Below are 19,371 nucleotides of genomic sequence, written 5' to 3' on the forward strand. Positions count from 1 at the left end.
CCATCAAAGGCATTCTTCGCTTGATCACTGTGTGTGTGTGTGTGTGTGTGTGTGTGTGTGTGTGTGTGTGTGTTTGAAGTCACTGTGGGACTTGACCCTGGTATTTCGCCTCCTTGGGCAAGGCCAGGACTCTCTCTACTCTCTTTTCCTTCTTTCCAAAGGGACGTGTAAATCTGTCCATTAGTCAGCCCTACGAGACCCCAGGGCCTCAGGCTACAGGGACAACCATGTGCTCCTTCCCCTGAAATGCTGTGAACTCTGCCAATGTTGAAGCCACGTGTCCTGCTCATGTGAGGCTGCTGCTTTAGCTGAAGAGCTCTCCTGTCTTCCCAGAGAAAAAAATGCCTGGAGCAGGGCTTTAATCATCAGAAACCCTGATTTGTTGGAGTAAATGATGTAGAACCTTGGCGTGGATGGGCCCCAGTGGGGCTCTGAGTCACCAGAGAGTGGAGTGGAGGTGGGCACTGAGCTGCCTGTGAACAGGGACAAGGGCCTGGGTAGCTCAGGAGTACAGCCTTCTCATCACCCCCAGGCTTCCATCACCTGCTGTCCCATGGGAAGCTTGGGTCCCCAGATACAGGAGGCAGCAGGCATGGTATTAACTGTTATCTGCAGCAGCGGGGGGCAGGGAAATGTTAACTGGGGAAACAAAACCACTTGGCACTGGGTGGGCATTTGTTTGCAGCCTCACATCATGCCTTCCGGCCTACATGAGGATGCATCTAGAAGCAGGGCTTCCTGGAGCAGACCCTGGCTGTAGGAGCGATCCCTTTAGCCCATTTAAGAGAGACCCTGGACGTGTCAGGGGAAGAAAGTGCTACACCCAAAATGTCTACATTGTCCATAGAGGGCAGTCTACAGTCTGGAACACCATTTGAGAAATGAGATCCTAAGAAAATGCCAATGGCGACAGTACATCTTGGTGTTTGTGGGGCATTTGTCAAGTGTCTCATAGCTCTCGGACTCTTGCAGCTAAGGATAGCGATGTAGCGGTGGTGGCATAATGACATGCTTGCTGCTCCCCAAAAGGTTGTTGGTTCCAACCCACTTCCACATGCCACGGTGGGAGACAGACTTGGCCATCCACTCCCATAAGAAAACACGATGAGGCAGTTCTACTCCATCACGTAGGGTCAGCGTGAGTTGGTGTCAGCAGACAGCAAATGACAACACTGCAGTGGTGACTTTAGAGCTGGTTGAATAAGCTTTCACAAATTGCTATGTAAGTGATGCCCACTTGGAAGGCAGTTTCTAGAGGCATCCCATAGAAGGGTCTCATCTTTAGTCCTGCCTTGTGCATCAGTCTGAAAAGAATGAAGTAAACAATAATACTGATAACCAATGGCCACCAAGAAAACTCCAAACCATGACGACTCTACGTGCTGCAGACTCCATGCTTCATTGAGTTTTCAGTGGGGGGGTTGTTTTTCAGAAGTATACTGCCAGGTCTTTCTTTCATGGCACCTCTGGGTTGGACTAGAACTGCCAAGCTTTTCACTAATACTAACCATTGGTACCATCAGTGTCACCAATAAGAAGGACAATAGGATCTTACTTTGTATACAGTTCTACTGTTGAAAAACAACAACCACCTACTGGAAATCATATCTCATTTAAGAGAACCTAAAGAATTATAAGTGTTGCTAAGCTATGAGTAATAACAATCCAGATAGAACTTGCAACACAAGTTGGAAACCAATCAGATAAATCTTAACAAGAGTCAATGAAAACTGTCATTCCGTGACATAGAATAATTAATCATTACAGAATAGGAAAAGCCATCGGACTAGCTATAATTCATGGGGTAAAAGCCCAAGGCGTTCAGTTGATCCCCAAGTAAGTTTGAGGATGTTTGGCATTCAGAAGCATCAATGCCAACTTAAATGGCATTGCAGTGAGCAGGATTCCCAGGGTGTGGATGTTGATCATGCCCTATTGGCCAAGCCACATTTGAACCCAAGCGCATCGCCAGGAGACTGCTATCTCTCCAAGGCATGGCTTTGCAAATGAGAATGGTAAGAAGTTAGCAAGCTTGCCACATACAGAAATGCACTTTAAAGGACCAGGAAGAGTTTCATCTATAGAAAAGAGAGAGAGAAGGGAGAGTAGATAGGTAGATAGATAGATTGATAGAAACCAAGGGGATGTCTGAGGAGCTTCTTCAAGTAGCTGAAGGGCTCTCCTATTGAAGAAAGTTGCAACTTGCACTGTGGATCAAATGGTTAGGACTAGGCTTGGGGTTGAACTGATCAAGGGACCAATTTTAATTCGAGCTAAGAAAGACTTTGCCATCACGTGAGCTGTCCAACTCTGGAGCTTACTGCCCTGGAAGGCACAGAGCTCACCACATAGAAAGGTGGATGACCTTTGCATCCCAATCAACCAACCAACCAACCAATCAACTAGCTTCCACATAGTATGCCATTAAAAGGATTCCTAGAAGGGTAGGGAGACATGGACTAACTGAACTAATATAGTACTAGTATAATAGTAATATCATCTTATTTTTTCCTCTCTAGAAGTCAACGAGGAGGAGCCCTGGTTGGCGTAGTGGTTACTGAGGATAGGGCTGCTAACTGCAAGGTTAACAGTTGGAAACCACCAGGTGCTTTCCTGGAGACAGATGGAGCTTTCTACTCCCATAAAAAAATTACAGTCTCAGAAACTCACAGGGCAGTACTACCCTGTCCTATAGTGTTGCAATGATTGAGCATCGACTGGATTGCAGTAAGTTTGGGTTTTTTGGGTTTTTTTGTTTTTCTTGGTAAGTCAATGATATATATATGAAGATGCAAAACTGAATTCTGAGTATTTGCAGGGGGCATGACATAGAAACATTACTGCAAACTGATCAAACTGACTAATGAAAATCATTCTTCTCCCAAGGTTTGGGGAGAGGGGCAACCTGCTGCCTCCCAGTGGGACAGCCAATAGTCCAATTTGTTTGCTCATTCACTCGGCTATAGGAAAGGCGGGCCACAGTGGGATCATTGACCTCCCTGGGCTTTATCACTAGCCGCTCCTGCCAAGCTTCTCCATGGAGAGTCAATCATGATGATGCAGATAGAGTCAAGCCTGTGGGAGTTAAGCCTTTGGGACCTTCATTTGCTGGAGGGAGAAGACTGCAAAAGGAGAAGAAATGGCTGCAAACATCAATTAATAACATAGCTCCACAGCCAAAGTGCTGGGGATTTTTTCCCTTGCTGCCTTGGTTTTCAGCCCTGTTCCTGGGGTTATTTGGGGCACTGATTCAGAAAATGGCATTGGACAGATTGCATCAGCTTTGGTTTCTTAGGTATGGTGTTCCATTATATTTTCACCTATGAAGTTGTTTTTATTCATTTATCATCCTAGTTTTGAATATGAGAAGAATTCAAACCTACAAATTCAGGATAAGACCAAAAAAAGGTAAGGAATATTTGAAAAAGAATTTAGTCCCAAGGGACTTCCAAGGAAAGCAGCGTGTGACCCATAGAGGCTAGTTGGTTATGCATTGAGCGGCCAGTCATACGATCAATGGTTTGAATCCACCGTCACTCTGCTGCCTTCGAACGATTTAAAGGCTTAGGAACGCAAAGGGGCAGTTCTTCCCTGTCCTTTAGGGTCACTATGAGTTAGAATCGATTACATGGCAGTGAGGCTTTCTTATTGGTGTGGCAGGCTGTGTGATACGTACAGAGATGACCAGTTGGATACTGCAAAGCGAAAATACACCTTGAGAAGAGTGGAAAATAAAAAAAGAAAATTGAAAAGGCACATATATGGAAGGTGTGAGGGCCACTTAATGCTGAAAATATAAGGCTTCATAGTAATTTCACAAACTAGTTTGCAGATCTAAATTTTTCTTCTTCAAATTGTGCAGTAAATAAACATTTTAATACATAGAAGTCCATGGATAATTCATGTGAAATGTTTCATCCATGAGGTTGACACCAAGCCTCTTCATAAGGAACAGTGATTTTTCTTTGAAGAGTTTGTGTGTGTGGATGAAAAAGGTGTTCCAGCTTACAAGACTGGACCCTTTGACCTTAAATAAGGAGTTTGAACTCTGGCAGACCTAGTTGGGGTTTCGGTAGATTTGAATCTCTATTTATTGTAGCAGACAATACCAGGCAGTCGATCAGTCCATGAGGACTCATTGGGGCCTGCTAGGACAGTGTAACGTCTCCTGTGGGTTTTTGAGTCTGTAGGTCTTTTTAGAAGCAGACTATTTCATTGCTCTCTTAAAGAGGTGGGATCGAGTAGCTGACCGTGTGGTTAGCCGTCAACTACACAACCCATTACACCATCAGAACTCCTTATGAATTTTAGAGTAACTCATAGTTCTGGCCCCTTTTAAGATAACAAATTCAAACTGTCTGTTAGTCAATTTCCAATAATGGTGAAGTGATACTTAGGGCAATTCCAAGTTCATGTAATTTTCACTGTTCAAGTATATCTTTGGATCAAAGGACACTATGTGAAGTATAACTTGACCAAAATATTTAGAATAACACAAACTACTTTACATAAAGCCCCTGTGCACAAGCTCTATCTCAGCCTGGCTAACATTGCATTAAAATATCCTTATTTTTTATGGACGAGCAGAGTAAAGAATGGTTTATGTCCTAGGATGTTCTGTATCTCAAAAACTAGAGCCCACCGGGGACAACTGGTGCCATTGTTGGAATCAGCAGGTCGGTCATATGTACCAAGAAACAAGTCTAACATTTGACTCAGCAAAATGTATGTTGTCCAGGATTACAGAATATTATCATTGATATCACATGCAAGTACAATTTTGCTAAATATCATCCAACAACAATTGCAGTTAGCACATTGACAGGGAACTGACAGAGATTCAGGTGAGATACAGAGGAGGCCATGGAACAAGAGATATCATTGCTGACATCAGAAGGATCTGAGCTCAAAGCAGAGAATTCCTGAAAGACACTTACTATGCAAAGGCACTTGAGTGCGTGGATCAGAAACTATGGGGCTCCTTGAGCAGGACAGGAACAGCAGAACCCTTCCCTGCGCTCATGCCGAGCCTATACACGAAATCAACAAAGTGACCAGAGAAAGGGAATACTCTGGGGTTAAAAACCAGTTGTGTGACCTGAACAAGGGACAAATCAAACAACGCATTGCATTGGGTAAATCTTCAGCACAAGACCTCTTTCCAGTGCTGAAAAGCAAGGTGTTACTCTGAGTACTAAAGTCTACCTGACCCAAACCATGACATTTTCAATAGCCTCATATTCCTGTAAATTTGGACACTGAATAAAGAAGAGCAAAGGAAAGTGGAGGTGTTTTAGTTGTGGCACTGGGAACAGACTTGAAAGTACCATAGACTGCCAAAAGGATCAGCAAATCTGTCTTGGAGGAAGTACGGCCAGAGTGCTCCTTAGAGGCGAAGATGGCAAGACTGTGTCCTGCATACTTTGGTCATATTTCCAGGAGAGACCGGTCCCTGGAGAAGGGCCTCACACTTGGTAAAGTAAGAGGAAGGACCTTGTCAACATGGATTGACACAGTGGCTGCAATAATGGGCACAACTATAAGAACCAGTGTGAGATGGCCCGAGACCGGGTGGTGTTTCGTTCTGTTGTACATAGGAACCTACTGAATGGTACCCGACGACAACATCGAGTGCTGGTAGTTGTTTTGACAAGTTAGGGCATTTGCTTCTTTGGCTTTTCTTGCACCATATGTGAAAAAACAACAACAACACAGCTTCTATTGGCTGGCTGCGCCCCAGCAGCCCTCAAGCCAGTGTGCACTGAAACAGAGATCGGCACCTGCAGCAGCAGCACCCTGCGCTCCCTCAGACACTCAGGCACACCAGTGTCGTGCCCTTGCCAGACACAATCAGTTCCATTTCACTCACCGAATAGAAGGGTGATTGGTACCATCATTGAACTAGTTACTCCTCAGGTGTTCCAAACTCAGGCACCGTAAAGAAACACCACTGAGGGCGCCGCTGGGGGCAGGACACCACATAGATTCCCTGTACTGGGTAGAACATTCATTGAGTCTTACCTTGTGGCAATGTGAGGCCACGGCTCCTCTAACTTATTGGGGGTCAACTCTACCTTGCACATATCAGTTCTTATTAGGATGCTTGATTGAATTCGATTGAGTCAAGCAGAACTAGGGACCAGTTGACTCACTACTGCAATGTTAGGCAGAATGGTGGTCACATCAGTCAGGATCCTGAGGTGTCTCCGTGGCTACTTTGTATCCCGGACACACGCTGCTTCCTCCATTCTTCAGCTACGATGGTCACCCCGGAGGCCCGCAGCTCTTTTCAAAAGTGATTTTTTCAATTCACCAATCAAGTTTCAGTTCTAGTTTCAAATCATTTTGCCATCAACCCATCCCAATGACCATCATTTGAAAAACACTCGCTTACAAACCATTCCCCAGACATTTTTAATCGTACAGCCATTATACTTCCCCCTCTCCACATCCCTTTACAGGATGCAACAGTGCCCTGTATCCTTATAAGGTGAGCAATGCCTTTATAGTTACCCTTCTGTTTTCTCATTCACCTCGAGCTCAGCCAAGTCCATCCGAGAAAACACACACGCATTCACTGGGTTCTTCTCCAGCATCAGGCCCACATTCGATTTCATTCATTCATTCAATACGTCCTCCAGATCTACCCTCGGCGAAAGGCTGATGGTTGGAACCTGTCAATGATTCTTCAGGAGGAAGATGGAGCAGTTTGCTTCCCTGAAGATGACAGACTAGGAGCCTTTATGGGCCACTCCACTTCGGTCTGTGGGGTCACTAGGGGTTGGATTCAACTCTGTGACTCATAGCAACAGCAGGATTGGGCGAAGCAACTTGGAGCCAGGAAGGTACACACTTTTGTCCCTGTAAACCACTCCAGTTGCCATCAAATAGATTCTAACTCATGGCAACTCCTAACGTGCAGAGTAAAACTGTACTCCATAAGGACCTCAAAGCAGATTGCCTTTTAGAAGCAAATTGCCAGGCCTTTCTTCCAAGACACTTCTGGGTGCATTCAAATTGCCAACCATTCAGTTATTAGTTGATGGTTTACCTGTTTCTGCCAACACTATCCATCATTGGAAGGAGTGTGGAATAAAGGTAGTGATTAGGTATCATCAAAGCAGAACTAAACCAAACTTGCCAGAAATTTTAATTTTTTAATGAGCAACCTGCAATTTGTTTTCATGTTCCAGAAATTACGAAAAGGGTGTGTTTGAGCTCGCATTGCTGGAGAGCTGCATAGAGAAGAGGCTGCCCCACTGCAGTGCCCTCAAAGCCAGCTTCCGTTCTAACGGAAAGGCACTGAAGAATGACAACCCCAACCCAAGGGAGGCAGAAGGACGCATTTCTGGAAACCTCCAGTCTGTGCCTTTTCAAAGAATTACACAAGGCGGTTGGATTCCTTTTCTAAGGGCTGCTGTGGCTTTTCAAACATGATAGCTTGCCTGTAGTTTCTACTTATCACATTAAGCAAAATGGTAATGAGGAGTTCTTGTCAACTGCTTGTGAACAGAACAAAGATTCCCTTGCTAGGGCCAAAAAGAAGTAATGTGTATTTTCATGGCCCGCAGCCTCGAGTGAATGACGTTGGCTATAGATTTGTACTCTTCTTATTTTGCCACTCAGTAGAAACCAGGCACCAGGCCACTAAGACAAACACTCCATCTAGATGATTTGCCTAGAATTGTCTTTCCCGGGCAAGTGGCATGCCAGCGCCAGGGAGATAAGCTGGCCTAAATTTTACATCCAAATCACTATTAAGCCCCAGTGAAATTGCTTCTGAAAGCCTCCTGTGGAATATTCCAGGTCCCCCATAGGCTAGAAATTCCCCCGCCACCCCACGTGGACTTTGCAATGACACCAAATAACAGGAGTGAATCGCTTCTTGTGTATTAAAAGCTGCAAAGCAGCAGCACAAGTGAGAGCCCTTTTTTACCCAGAACATTCGAGACTCAATAGGGCCACTGCAGGGGCTGAGGGTTATGCCAAGTCAAGTGCACCAAGCTTCTAAGCTGGGGTGGAATCAGAAAAGCAGACTTCCTTCAGCCTAGAGAGGGTGCAGACAGATACAGAATAGTGGACACCATATAGCGAAGACAAGATACCGAAATAGCACGTGTCTGTGGAACACACAGCCAGTGCCATTCTGGAGGCTTTCATTTCCACACCCAGCAAACAAGGCACGCACATGTTTACTCGTGCTTACTTAGGAATCTGTAGTGAAGAGGTTCACACAGTGATGTGGTGAAATGCGTTCATTACAGATTTCTAAATCAGAACAGGGAAACCTGTGCTTACCTTGTCTATTACCTAACCTGCTCCCCGGAACCCAGTGTTTTAAGAGAGACCTCTTAAGACCTGTTGGCACCTTGATGATTTGGGTCCCCGGGTGTTTACTCTGCAGGAGTAAACCCCCCTGCCCACTCCGCAAAGCTCACCGGAGAACCCAGGGAATCCATTGCCCATGGATGGATTGAAAACTTCTTTCAACCTGCTCTGTCTCGAGTCTATACCATCTCTTGGTTTGGCCAGATCAATACTTGCATTCCCTGATATAAATATTGGGAAGAACCAACTAGAAGATGTTAAAGACCAACATCATCAGACTCTTTGCTGGAGGAGCAGGTGAAATAAATTAATGGTATCTGAAAGCCACTTAGTGGAGCCCTGGTGGGGTGGTGGTTATGAGTTGGGCTGTGGTCCCCATGGTCAGCAGTTCAAAACCACCCGCAGCTCTTTGGGAGAAAGACTGGGCTTTCTACTCCTGTAAAGAGTTACAGTCTGGGGGAAACCCACAGGGGGTTGCTATGAGTCAGCAATTATTTTAAGATGTGAGTGAGTGGAAACCGTTTTGGTTCCTGAAGTGGAAACCTGCCTTTCCTGTCAAAGGGACTCAGACTCTGGCTCATAAACAATTTGTATCTCTCATCTAACAGTCAATTGTCAAGCAGTAGCTTAATATTGCGGCTAGTCATATCTTTCTTGCCATCCCCCCTCCCCCCCCAGTGCCCCCCCTCCACTGGCTTCTGTTCATTTAACCCCTCCTTTGTTTACTCTGAAGAATGCAAGAATGGTGAAGAATCATTATTAAGATTTTCAAAAATTAAATCTTTTTTAAAAAGTAAGTCCCAGTCAGAGATTTGCAAGCCACCCCCAGAAACTGTAATAGAGCTGACAGGAGCCAGGGAGGCCTGTCTCTGGCTAATTAGGCAACTGTGATGACCTGAAAAGTTGCCAGTGCCTTGTGAACCAAGGTGTGCTCAAAGGGGAATAAAGAGAAACAAAAGTGCTATATTAAAGACATTCCCCCTTTCTCCCTTCCTCTACCCCCCTTCCCCCTACCCTTCTGGTATCACTATTCCCACTCCTGATCCTGAACTCCATGTGTTGTGAGCCCTCCATCTCTTATCTATCTATACCTGTGTACATGCTCCGGTCAGTCTGGAGTAGCAGCACTGGGGTCCTAATAGTGGGGGGTGAGGAAGCCTCAAGGAACCAGAGGAATATTGTGTGTTTCATCTATGCTTTACTGCACCCTGGTTGACTCATCCCTTCCCTGTGGCCCCTCTGTGGGGGGATTGTTCCATTGTCTACAGATGGGCTTTGGGTCTCTGCTCCACCCACCCATCCTCTTTCTCAACAATATGTTTTTGTTTGTTTCTTTGTTATGTGTCTTCTGATGCCTATTACCCGGTCCTGATGACACACGTCATGATCGCACTGGCAGTGTGCTTCTTCCATGTGCGCTTGTTGCTTATCTGCTGAGTGGATGCTTGTTTAACTTCAAGCCTTTAAAACCCCAGATGCTATATCATTTTATAGCTGAGCACCATCTGCCTTCATCCCCACATTTGCTTATGCAACCATTTTGTCTTCAGCGATTGTGTTGAGAGGATGAGCACCTCTCTCAGAATGTCGATTTGTTAGAACAAAGCGTTCTTGTATTGAGGGAGGGTATGAGCAGAGGCCCGAAGTCCAGCCACTACCTCAGTGTATTGCCTTATAAATATATGTATGTAGACCAATACCTCTATTTTTGTATATTAATGCAAAGATCGTCACATAACCATACACCCCTCTCTAGGGAGAAGAACAACAGAAAACATGGGGGAAGGGAGACAGAAGTCAGTTTAAGATATGAAAATAATAATAATTCATAATCTAACAAGGGGGTACGAGTGTGGGAGGGCGAGGGAGGGAGAAAAAAAAGAGAGAGGCTGCTACCAAGGACTCAAGAGAAAGTAAATATCTAGAAATGAATGAAGGCAACATATGTACAAACATGCCTGATGCAACTGATGTATGGATTGTAACAAGAGTTGCATAAGTCCCCAATAAGATGATCTTTTAGTAAAAAAACTAAAAATAAATTTTGTACTGTTTAACCTCTAAAATGAATACATAAATGCCTCTATACAGACACGATTATTGTGGTTGAGTCAATTCTGATGCCTGGAGGCCCCACGTGAGCCACAGGAAACTGTTCCAGAGGCCGAGTTTGAACTGACAACTTTATGTGTCATTGGTGACCATTTAACTGTTCCACTCAGGGACTGCAGTTTGCAACATGAAAAGGACTTACATATTTCATCATTGGGAAAAAAAGAAAACAAACAAAAGGCATAACACCTGCAGAAATCACAGAACAGTAGTCAGAGGCACAGTCAGAATCTCCTAGGAGCTTGCCACGTGCCTGGGTATTGGGAGGACCTGCATGGCACATCTACCCCCCAAGCCAGGGGAAGGGGTTTTCTTGCTCACAGATGGTAGAGCTGGTTCAGGAGAAGTACAAACCGTGGCTGGAAGTCACACAACTAGTACTTGGGTGGTAGATCAAAGCAGGCCGCAGGAAGCCAGGCTTCCTCACCGTTCTTCTGTTGGTGGGTTTTGCACTGCCTAGACCAATGCCTCCTTCTCGTGCCACTTCTGGGAGGAGCAAAGACAGGGTACTGCTGCCAAATGGCAGTGCCAAGGAAAGAGGTCCCGTTCTAAAGAGAGGCCTTGATTTGTTGACTGTGTACCTTGTCAGCTGATTATCTTCCCTTGAATGGCTTTTTCGTAGGACCTGAGTTCATTTTAAGATGCTTCAGTCAGACCAAGGGTCCTGAAATGACAGTGCCTCCAAGCATACGCGAGCCCCTTCCCCCGTGAAGGCATACCCACCCACCGCCCGCAAGTCTATTGGGATTCATAGTGATCCATCGGGCTTCCAAGGCTGGTGGGTTTGAATTGCCAACCTTGTCGCTAGCAGCCCAACATTGAACCCACGGTGCCACCAGGGATTCCCTAACGTCATGCGAGTTGTTCAAGTGACACTTTGATTCCTTCATTTAGCAGTGCACTTTAGGTGACTAGCTCGAGATGGGAGAGCTGGAACGAGTAAGAAAGGCAGGGAGGTCATATCGATGAATGAAGTCCTGGGTTTTTATGGTGCCGTATTTCAGGAAAGGGTACTTTAAGGGTCTCATGCACCCTTCATGCACTCCCAGAGTCCTGCGATGAAGGTGTATGGGGTCAGGAAAGTGCCTTTCCTGCTGTTCCATGGGAGTGTAATGCCTTCATGCCCAGTCTCTGGTGGTGGTGAGAGAGCACAATCCCATTTGACAGAGAGAAAACGGAAGCACTTAATGGTTCCGAGACTCATCCAAAGGCACAGAGGAAGAGAGTGGCAGGGCTAGGACTAGATGTGCAGTTTCTTCATGCCTACACTGCTTCCAAAGGCAGATGCTGTGTGTGTTTTTTGCTCGAGGTCACAGGCCAAGGACAGACCAGACTCTGAAACCACAGGACACACCATCCTGGTTTCAGACTGCCATTTGATTTCTTACCAAGAGTTTGGACCAATGCAGCAATTCCACTCCTAGGTGGAAATCCACCCAAAATATTTGCAATACTATTCAGACAAGCTAGAAGACACAACCTGCATATCCATCAACAAATGAATGGATAAATAAACAAACATGCTTTGATCCATACAAAGCCCCCTATCCTCAAGTTGACTTCCACTCATGGCAACCTTAGACAGCAGAGTAGAATTTCCCTATAGGGTTTTTAAGGTTGTAAGTCTTTGTGGAAACAGACTACCACATCTTTCTCTTATAGAATGTTTGGTGGCTGGACTCATATGTAAAATGGAATAGTTTTCACCACAAAGAGAAATGAAATCCTGCTTCGTGCTACAGAATGTGTTCATGGTCAGGCTGGACCTAGAACACATGATACTGAGTGTAAGAAAACAGTCCCCAAAGTCACCTTCTCATTACAGAGTCTATTCCTATGAAATATCCACAACAGGCAATCCCGCAGAAACACAAAGTAGCTCCGTGGTTACCGGGAGGAATAGCGAGGTACTATTTAAAGGACAATGAGTTTCTATATGGTTGTTGCTACCTGCATGGGGAGTTAGCACATGACTCCTGCACTCCCATGTTCAACAGAAGCCTCTTCTTGGGATATAGAGGGTTTCCTGTGGCAGATTGTGTTTTAGTCTGGAGACTCTGCTGTGACCTATTCAATATCTCAGCAACACAAAAACCTCTATGGACAGACCAGGAATAGCATCCAAGTGGCCCACATGATTAAGGATGTCATGTTTAGTGAAGTAGTGAGGCAGCAACACAAAGGAAGCCTTTGAGGAGCTGGATCAAAATAGTGGCTGCATCAATGGGCTCAAACAGAAGATCAGTTGTGAGGGTGGCACAGGACCTAGCAATATTTCCTTCTATTGTACAAAGAGTCACTCTGAGTCAGAATGGACTCGATGGAACCGAACGCCAATGACAACAACTGAAGCCTTGCGAATGTAATCTCACCTTTTCTGTCTCCATTATCTAGGTTGCCGTGGAAGTTAAACTCAGACCATCTGTGATCGGCGAGATAATTCTATCGGACAGTGCCGGTGTCGAATGTAAGCAATCGAGTGTTGTTGTGTCTTTCTGCATACCACGAGGCCTCTTCCTTTTTAGGCATCACACTCTCCATGTAAAATGTGTTGATCTGGTGAGTTGCCATGGAAGAGATTTCGACCTATGTCAACCCCCTGTGTGCAGAGTTAGTAAAACTGGTCCGTATTGTTTTCAAGGCTGTGCTCTTTCAGAAGCAGATCACCAGGTCTGTCTTCCTAGGCACCTTTAAGTGGTTAGTAGTTGAGGGCTTAACTGAACAGCACCAAACCACAACATCCCACATGGGAGGCAGGGATCCTACCACTGCATCACCACTGCTGTAGAGGCTGATGAACAAGGACTTCTGGAAACAGATCATGGTGATGGATGCACCCAGGTCTCTTGGTCAATGATGCCAGGGACGTAGGGCCTGAAGCTCCGCTTCTGTAAAGACTTCAGGAGGAAGTATAGCTAGAGTGCTCCTTAGAGGCAAGGATAGCAAGACTTTGTCTCATATATTTTGGGAGATGATCATGTACTTCAGGAGAGATGCGACCCTGGAGAAGGGTATCATGCTTGGTAATGTAGAGGGGCAGCTTACAAGAGGCAGGCCCTCATGGAGATAGGTGGACACAATGGCTGCATCAATGGGTTCAGGCCTAGGAACCCTTGGGAGAATGGCACAGGCCCGGGCAGTGAGTGGCCGTGGGTCTGAGCTGACTAGAAAGGCAAGCGGATGGAGCAGTTCTACTTCGCACCACCAGGGCTCCGAATCGACTCCAGGGCAAGGAGATTGTTTTTGTTTGGGATGGTTGTACAAACGGTGACTGTATTATATGGCATTGAAGTGGATACATGTTGTGAATCTTTGATCAGAAGAAACTAGCAAGTGCTGGTGTATGAGGCTAGGTTGGGGGTTCCTGGGTTGCAATGGAGTATAATGGGCTTGAAGATGGACAAGCTCTTTGGGTTTCCACCAAAGCACACCAGTCCAGAGACAATGGAAGTGAAAACGACCAGAGGGCCAGGTGGCCAGGATCTTTTCTTGGGGTCTTCATTTTAGATCAGACTCAGTTCTTGTTGTTTTTAATGATTCAGCCAATTCTAATGCAAATGTTGCCAGGGGAGAACTGGGTAAGTCTGTGTTAGCATTTACATGAATGGAGGACTTGGGGAATGGTCTGCTTTGACACAGCATTTGCTGTGAGGCTGAAAGTGTTCAGTAGAAACAACATTCAGGCTCCTAGCTACCCAAAGGGTCTGAAAAATTTGCTGTAGAGGAAAGGTTACATCTCGTAGAAGATGCAGTGTTGTGACTGCAGTGATAATAAGCCCGTTGAATGGTACCAAGTCAACATTATTTTGGAATTTGAATCTGTTCTCTAGTTCTAGTAGCATATGGCCCAGCTTTTACTCGGTGCCTTATTTAAAATAATAATACCAGCATGATTGTACTTGGAGGAGCAATATTAAAAATTGCCTAAAACAATGGTATTAAATAATAACTGGCAATGAAAAACTTAGCACCAAAAAAGGGTGTTAAACATACCATTCGGAGAACTAAGAAATGGAGTCATTATAATGCCTAATATTTGTATAACCATTCTACTCACTAAACACTAGTGTCGGCTTAATATCTTACAATATCTTCATGGAAAATCAAATTATTCCAGTTCCTTGGGGGTGAAAGTAACACTCCAAGGTCATTTTCTCTCACAATTCCTCTGCTGCCTCAATGATTTCTACAAATTTAATTCATTTCACAAACACGGTGGAGCTACTCAATGCCAGTTTCTGGGCTAGGCCCAGGGGTCTGTGAGATGAATTCCAAAGAGAGCCTGTCCCACTGGACCTCACAGCCAGCCAGGAAAAGCCAGCCCAGCCCCAAACACACACAGGTGACAACTGTTGGCATGTGCAACGTGCGAGAGGACACGAAATCAAGAGCGAGTTTAATCGCACTTGGATGTCATTAGGGTTTCAAAGGGAAAAATCATCTCTGTATTGACTCTTACATGGTCTAAAGAGGAAGTCAGCAAGCAAAGGAAAGCGTGGGTAGTGTCCCAGACAGAGGGAGCAGAGAAGAGCACATCAGATGGGGAGAAGTATGCTGAGGTTGGGAAAAGTGCACATGGGTGGAAAAAGTGGCGAGATGTGAGGTAGGCGTAGAGGAGGGACCTTGGCGATAAGGACGCGGGACATTCTCCTGTAGGCATTGTGGAAGCACGGTATCTCTGTTGGGATCCCTTTGGTAACAGAAATCTCTCTTCCCTTTGACCAGTGGGAAGCTCCACCAACTAGAAAAGGGGAAGGAGGAAGGATCATATTGATTGAGCGCCCAAGGTGCCAATCTAGGGGCTTCATATGCAGCATCTTATTTATTCTTCCTTATAAGCCTGACAGTTGTGTGTATCCCAATCTTATCGATATGATCCAGAAATGGTAAGTTACCCACAAGCATTCAGTGACAAGAGTATCCTGTCACTGCCCTTCCAAAGTAAGAGTCTAGCATTTGACCACTCCATTTAAGGACTCCCCTATGTGAGGAATCCAAGGACTAAATCCAAGGAGCTCCGGGGGCACTCTCCGCTAAGTGTTGGCCTGGGACCTGCAATGATCAAGGGCTCATGGGAGAGGGGGAAGGGGAGGTAGGGGGAAAATGCGGAGCTTATACCAAGGGCTCAAGCACAAAACAAATGTTTTGAGAATAATGATGGCAACAAATGTACAAATGTGCTTGACACAATGGATGGATGTGTGGATTGTGAAAAGAGTTGTACGAACCCCAATAAAATGGTTTTTAAAAAGAAATTATATTCATACTATGACCAAAAAAATCGGTAGTTCAAACTCACTAGTTGCTATGTAGGAAAAACACAGGGCTATCCACACACTGGAAAGATCGTGCCAGCAAAGAATATGGAAACTATCATGGACTGACAGAGCAAACAATTGTCTCTCAGAAGAAGTACAGCCAGGCACCCACTTACTGAAGGGTCGTGGGGAGGAAACCAGCCAGTCAGGTTGCAGGGTAGCAACGATGAAACATGCAACTTTCCTCTAGTTCCTAAATGCCCCCCCCCCCCACTACTATGATCCCAATTCTACCTTACAAATCCAGAGGATGTACACTGGCACAGATAGGAACTGGAAACACAGGGAATCCAACACAGATGAACCCCTCAGGACCAGTGGTGAGAGTGGCGATACCAGGAGGGTGGAGGGAGGGTGGGGTGGAAAGGGGGAACCAATGACAAGGATCTACATATAACCTCCTCCCTGGGGGATAGACAACAGAAAAGTGGGTGAAGGGAGATGTCGGACAGTTTAAGATATGACAAAATAATAATAATTTATAAATTATCAAGGGTTCATGAGGGAGGGGGGAGTGGGGAAGAAGGGGTTAAAATGAGGAGTTAATATTAAGGGCTCAAGTAGAAAGCAAATGTTTTGAGAATGATGATGGCAACATATGTATAAATGTGCTTGACACAATGGATGTATGTATGGATTGTGATAAGAATTGTACGAACCCCCAATAATATGATTAAAAAAAAGAGGTACAGTCAGGATCTTCCTTAGAAGCAAGGATGGAGAGATTTCATCTCATATACTTTAAGCATGCTGTCAAAAGGGAAGAGGCCTCAGAAGGGGACATCATGTTTGGTAAGGGGCAAGAGGAAGATCCTTTACAAGATGAATGACACAGGGCTATAACAATGGGGTCAAAAGTAATGACAATGGCAAGGATGGTTCAGGACCAGGCCACGTGGCATTCTGTTATACAAAGGGCTGCTCTGAGTGGGATCCCCCTCAATGACCGTAGCAACAACATCTGTTGGACCTGCCAGAAGAACAAGAGCACCAGAAGAGAAAATCAATCTGTCCTGGGAAAAGTCCAGCTCCTCAGAAGTGAGGATGGCGAGGCTTTGCCTCAGGCACCATGGAGAGATCAGTCCCTGAAGAAATGCTTGACAGAGGGGCAGTCAAAGTTGACACAGTGGCTGCGACATGGGGCTAACGTTAACAAGAATTGTGAGCACCGCCCAGGACAGAGTAGTGCTTCCTTCTGTTGAGCATACGGTCCCCATGAATCAGCAACTGATAACAACAACAACATCTCTTCCCGTAAAGATTTACAGTCTCTGGATGGCTAGCAGTCGGAATTGACTCCACGGAAGCAAGCTGGAGGGTTTTGATTTTAGGCTATATCGAGCCTGGAGCCGTGTTTCCATGTGGTAGTCCCTCAGTTCGTCATGGCCTGGTCTCTCTTCGAGTTGAATTTTCTTCTATTTTGTCCCTTCGGCCATTCTTATTTTGAAGCCACTCACTACTATCCTGGTTATGCGTTGCTAACTGCACTTCAGTGTAGCAAAGTCCCATCTACAAAATGTTAATCAAAGTAATGTGGATTATGAAATCACTATAGATCTGGAAAAGGACTCAACCATAATCTTATAGCACTAAAAAAATAAGAACTAGAGATGATTTTCCTTTAGTTTTATTTTAATTCATATTTGTACATAGCTATAATAATTAAGCATTTAAAATATTGCATTCTGGTCCTTTACCCTTTTTTCCATGAGAGGTATCTTTATCAGCTGATTATTATTTTGAAAGCATAAACCAATGTCTAATTATTGTTCAATATTTAGTAGTCTTTTTTGCTATTATAAAGAATTATGTAATAAATTATTTGGTTCATATAGTTTTAGTAACCCTAAAATGAAAATGAAAAACTATAAAACTCCAAAATGAAAGCATAAGAGAAAATTTTCTTGACCTTGAGTTTGACAACAGGTTCTTATATTTGACACCCAAATAAAAGTCATAAAACTTTTTTTTATACTTTAATTGGATCTCTTACATATCTTATCACAATCCATATATCCCTCCAGTGTGTCAAGCACGTTTGCACATATGCCACCATCATCATTTTCAAAGCATTCCCTGATATCAGCTCCCCATTTCTTCCCCCTCCCTCCCTGCCCACTCTCCTTCACGAACCCTTGATAAGTTATAGAATATTTTTCCCATATCTTATATCATCCTCCATCAACCCTCACCCACTTTTCTATTATTTGTCCCCCTGGGAGGGGGTTCTAGTTGATCTTTGTGATCGGTTCCCCCTTTCTCCCCCACCCTCCCCTAATCGTCCTGGTATCTCTACTCTCCTTGTTGACCCTGAGGAAAGTTGTGTGTTTCATCGGTGCTACACTGCACCCTGACTGGCTCATCTCTTCCCTGTGACCCCTCTGTGAGGGGATGTCCAATTGTCTACAGATGAGCACTGGGTCTCCACTCCATGCACACACACACACACACACACATTCACCTTGGTTATAGTTTTGTTCTGGCCTTATATGCCTAATCCCATTGACACCTCATGATCACAAAGGCTGGTGTGCTTCTTTCATGTGGGCTTTGTTGCTTCTCAACTCGATGGCCACCTGTTTATCTTCAAGCTCTTATAAAACTTTTTTAAACCAATTTCAATTGATAAAGGCTATAAACTTTTTCTCTGAGAAAGACATTGTCAAGAGAATAAAAGGATCAGCCAAAGCCAGGGATAAAATATTTTCAAATTACACATTTGACAAAGAACTTACAACTAGAATTTAAAAAGAACTCTCGAAATTAAGAAAAGAAAAATGCACAGGTCAATTTTCAAACTGGGAACAAGTTTTGAAGGGACACTTAACCAAAGAAAATGTATGGACTAGGCCCCAGAGGATAATATTTCTGCTCAGAGCAGCCAAAGCACAGAAAGGACCATAGGGCCGGCCCCACTCAACATCCCTCACTGACCCATAGCCCTATGGGGGACAATACTGGAGACAGAGTGCAGGAATTGCACCCGATCTGACCCCACCACACTGAGGTGAAACACTAAGGGTGTGCAATAGAACAGCAAGGGGAACAGAACAAGGAAGTCCTGAGGGAGTACCAAAGGTAGACTTTGGGGCCAACACGTGGCACCCAGGCACCCCATCAGACTCTACCAGAAAACACTCCTAAAGGTCAACAAATAGACCTTGAACTATTTATAGGCTTTTCTTTTTATTCATTGTTGCTGTTTTGTTTTCTTTTGTTGCATTGTTTTGCGCTGTCTTTGGTTTTTTTGTGCATATTATTACCTCTGCAGGTCTATCTAGATAAGATAGGTGGGATAAACAATCTGGAGGAGAAAACAATGGGACCCATGGTTCCAGGGGGGACATGGGAGAGGGGGAGGCTGGGGAAAGGAAGTGGGTGTTAACAAACCCAGGGACAAGGGAACAACAAGTGATCTAAAATAGATGGCAAGGAGGGTGTTGGAGGTAGGGCTTGATCGAGGGCAATGTAACCGAAAGGAATTACCGAAACTCAAATGAAGACTGAACATGATCGTGGACAAGAGGAAAATAAAGGGAAATAGAGGAAGGAACTAGGAGGCAAAGGGCATTTATAGAGGTCTAATTACAGACTTGTACATATGTATTTCTAT

The 19,371-nt window shown here is 44.8% G+C and overlaps 1 protein-coding gene across 1 annotated transcript in view; it reads right to left on the reverse strand.

Annotated features, from left to right (window-relative positions):
• The window catches only part of AFF2 (AF4/FMR2 family member 2), a 604,855-nt gene that overhangs the window by 203,735 nt on the left and 381,749 nt on the right, over nt 1-19,371 (reverse strand). The window lies entirely within an intron of this gene.

This window comes from Echinops telfairi, unplaced genomic scaffold (assembly GCF_000313985.2).
Source record: "Echinops telfairi isolate 266 unplaced genomic scaffold, ASM31398v2 ScPeMD7_7472;HRSCAF=8510, whole genome shotgun sequence".
NCBI classification, from domain to species: Eukaryota; Metazoa; Chordata; class Mammalia; order Afrosoricida; family Tenrecidae; genus Echinops; species Echinops telfairi.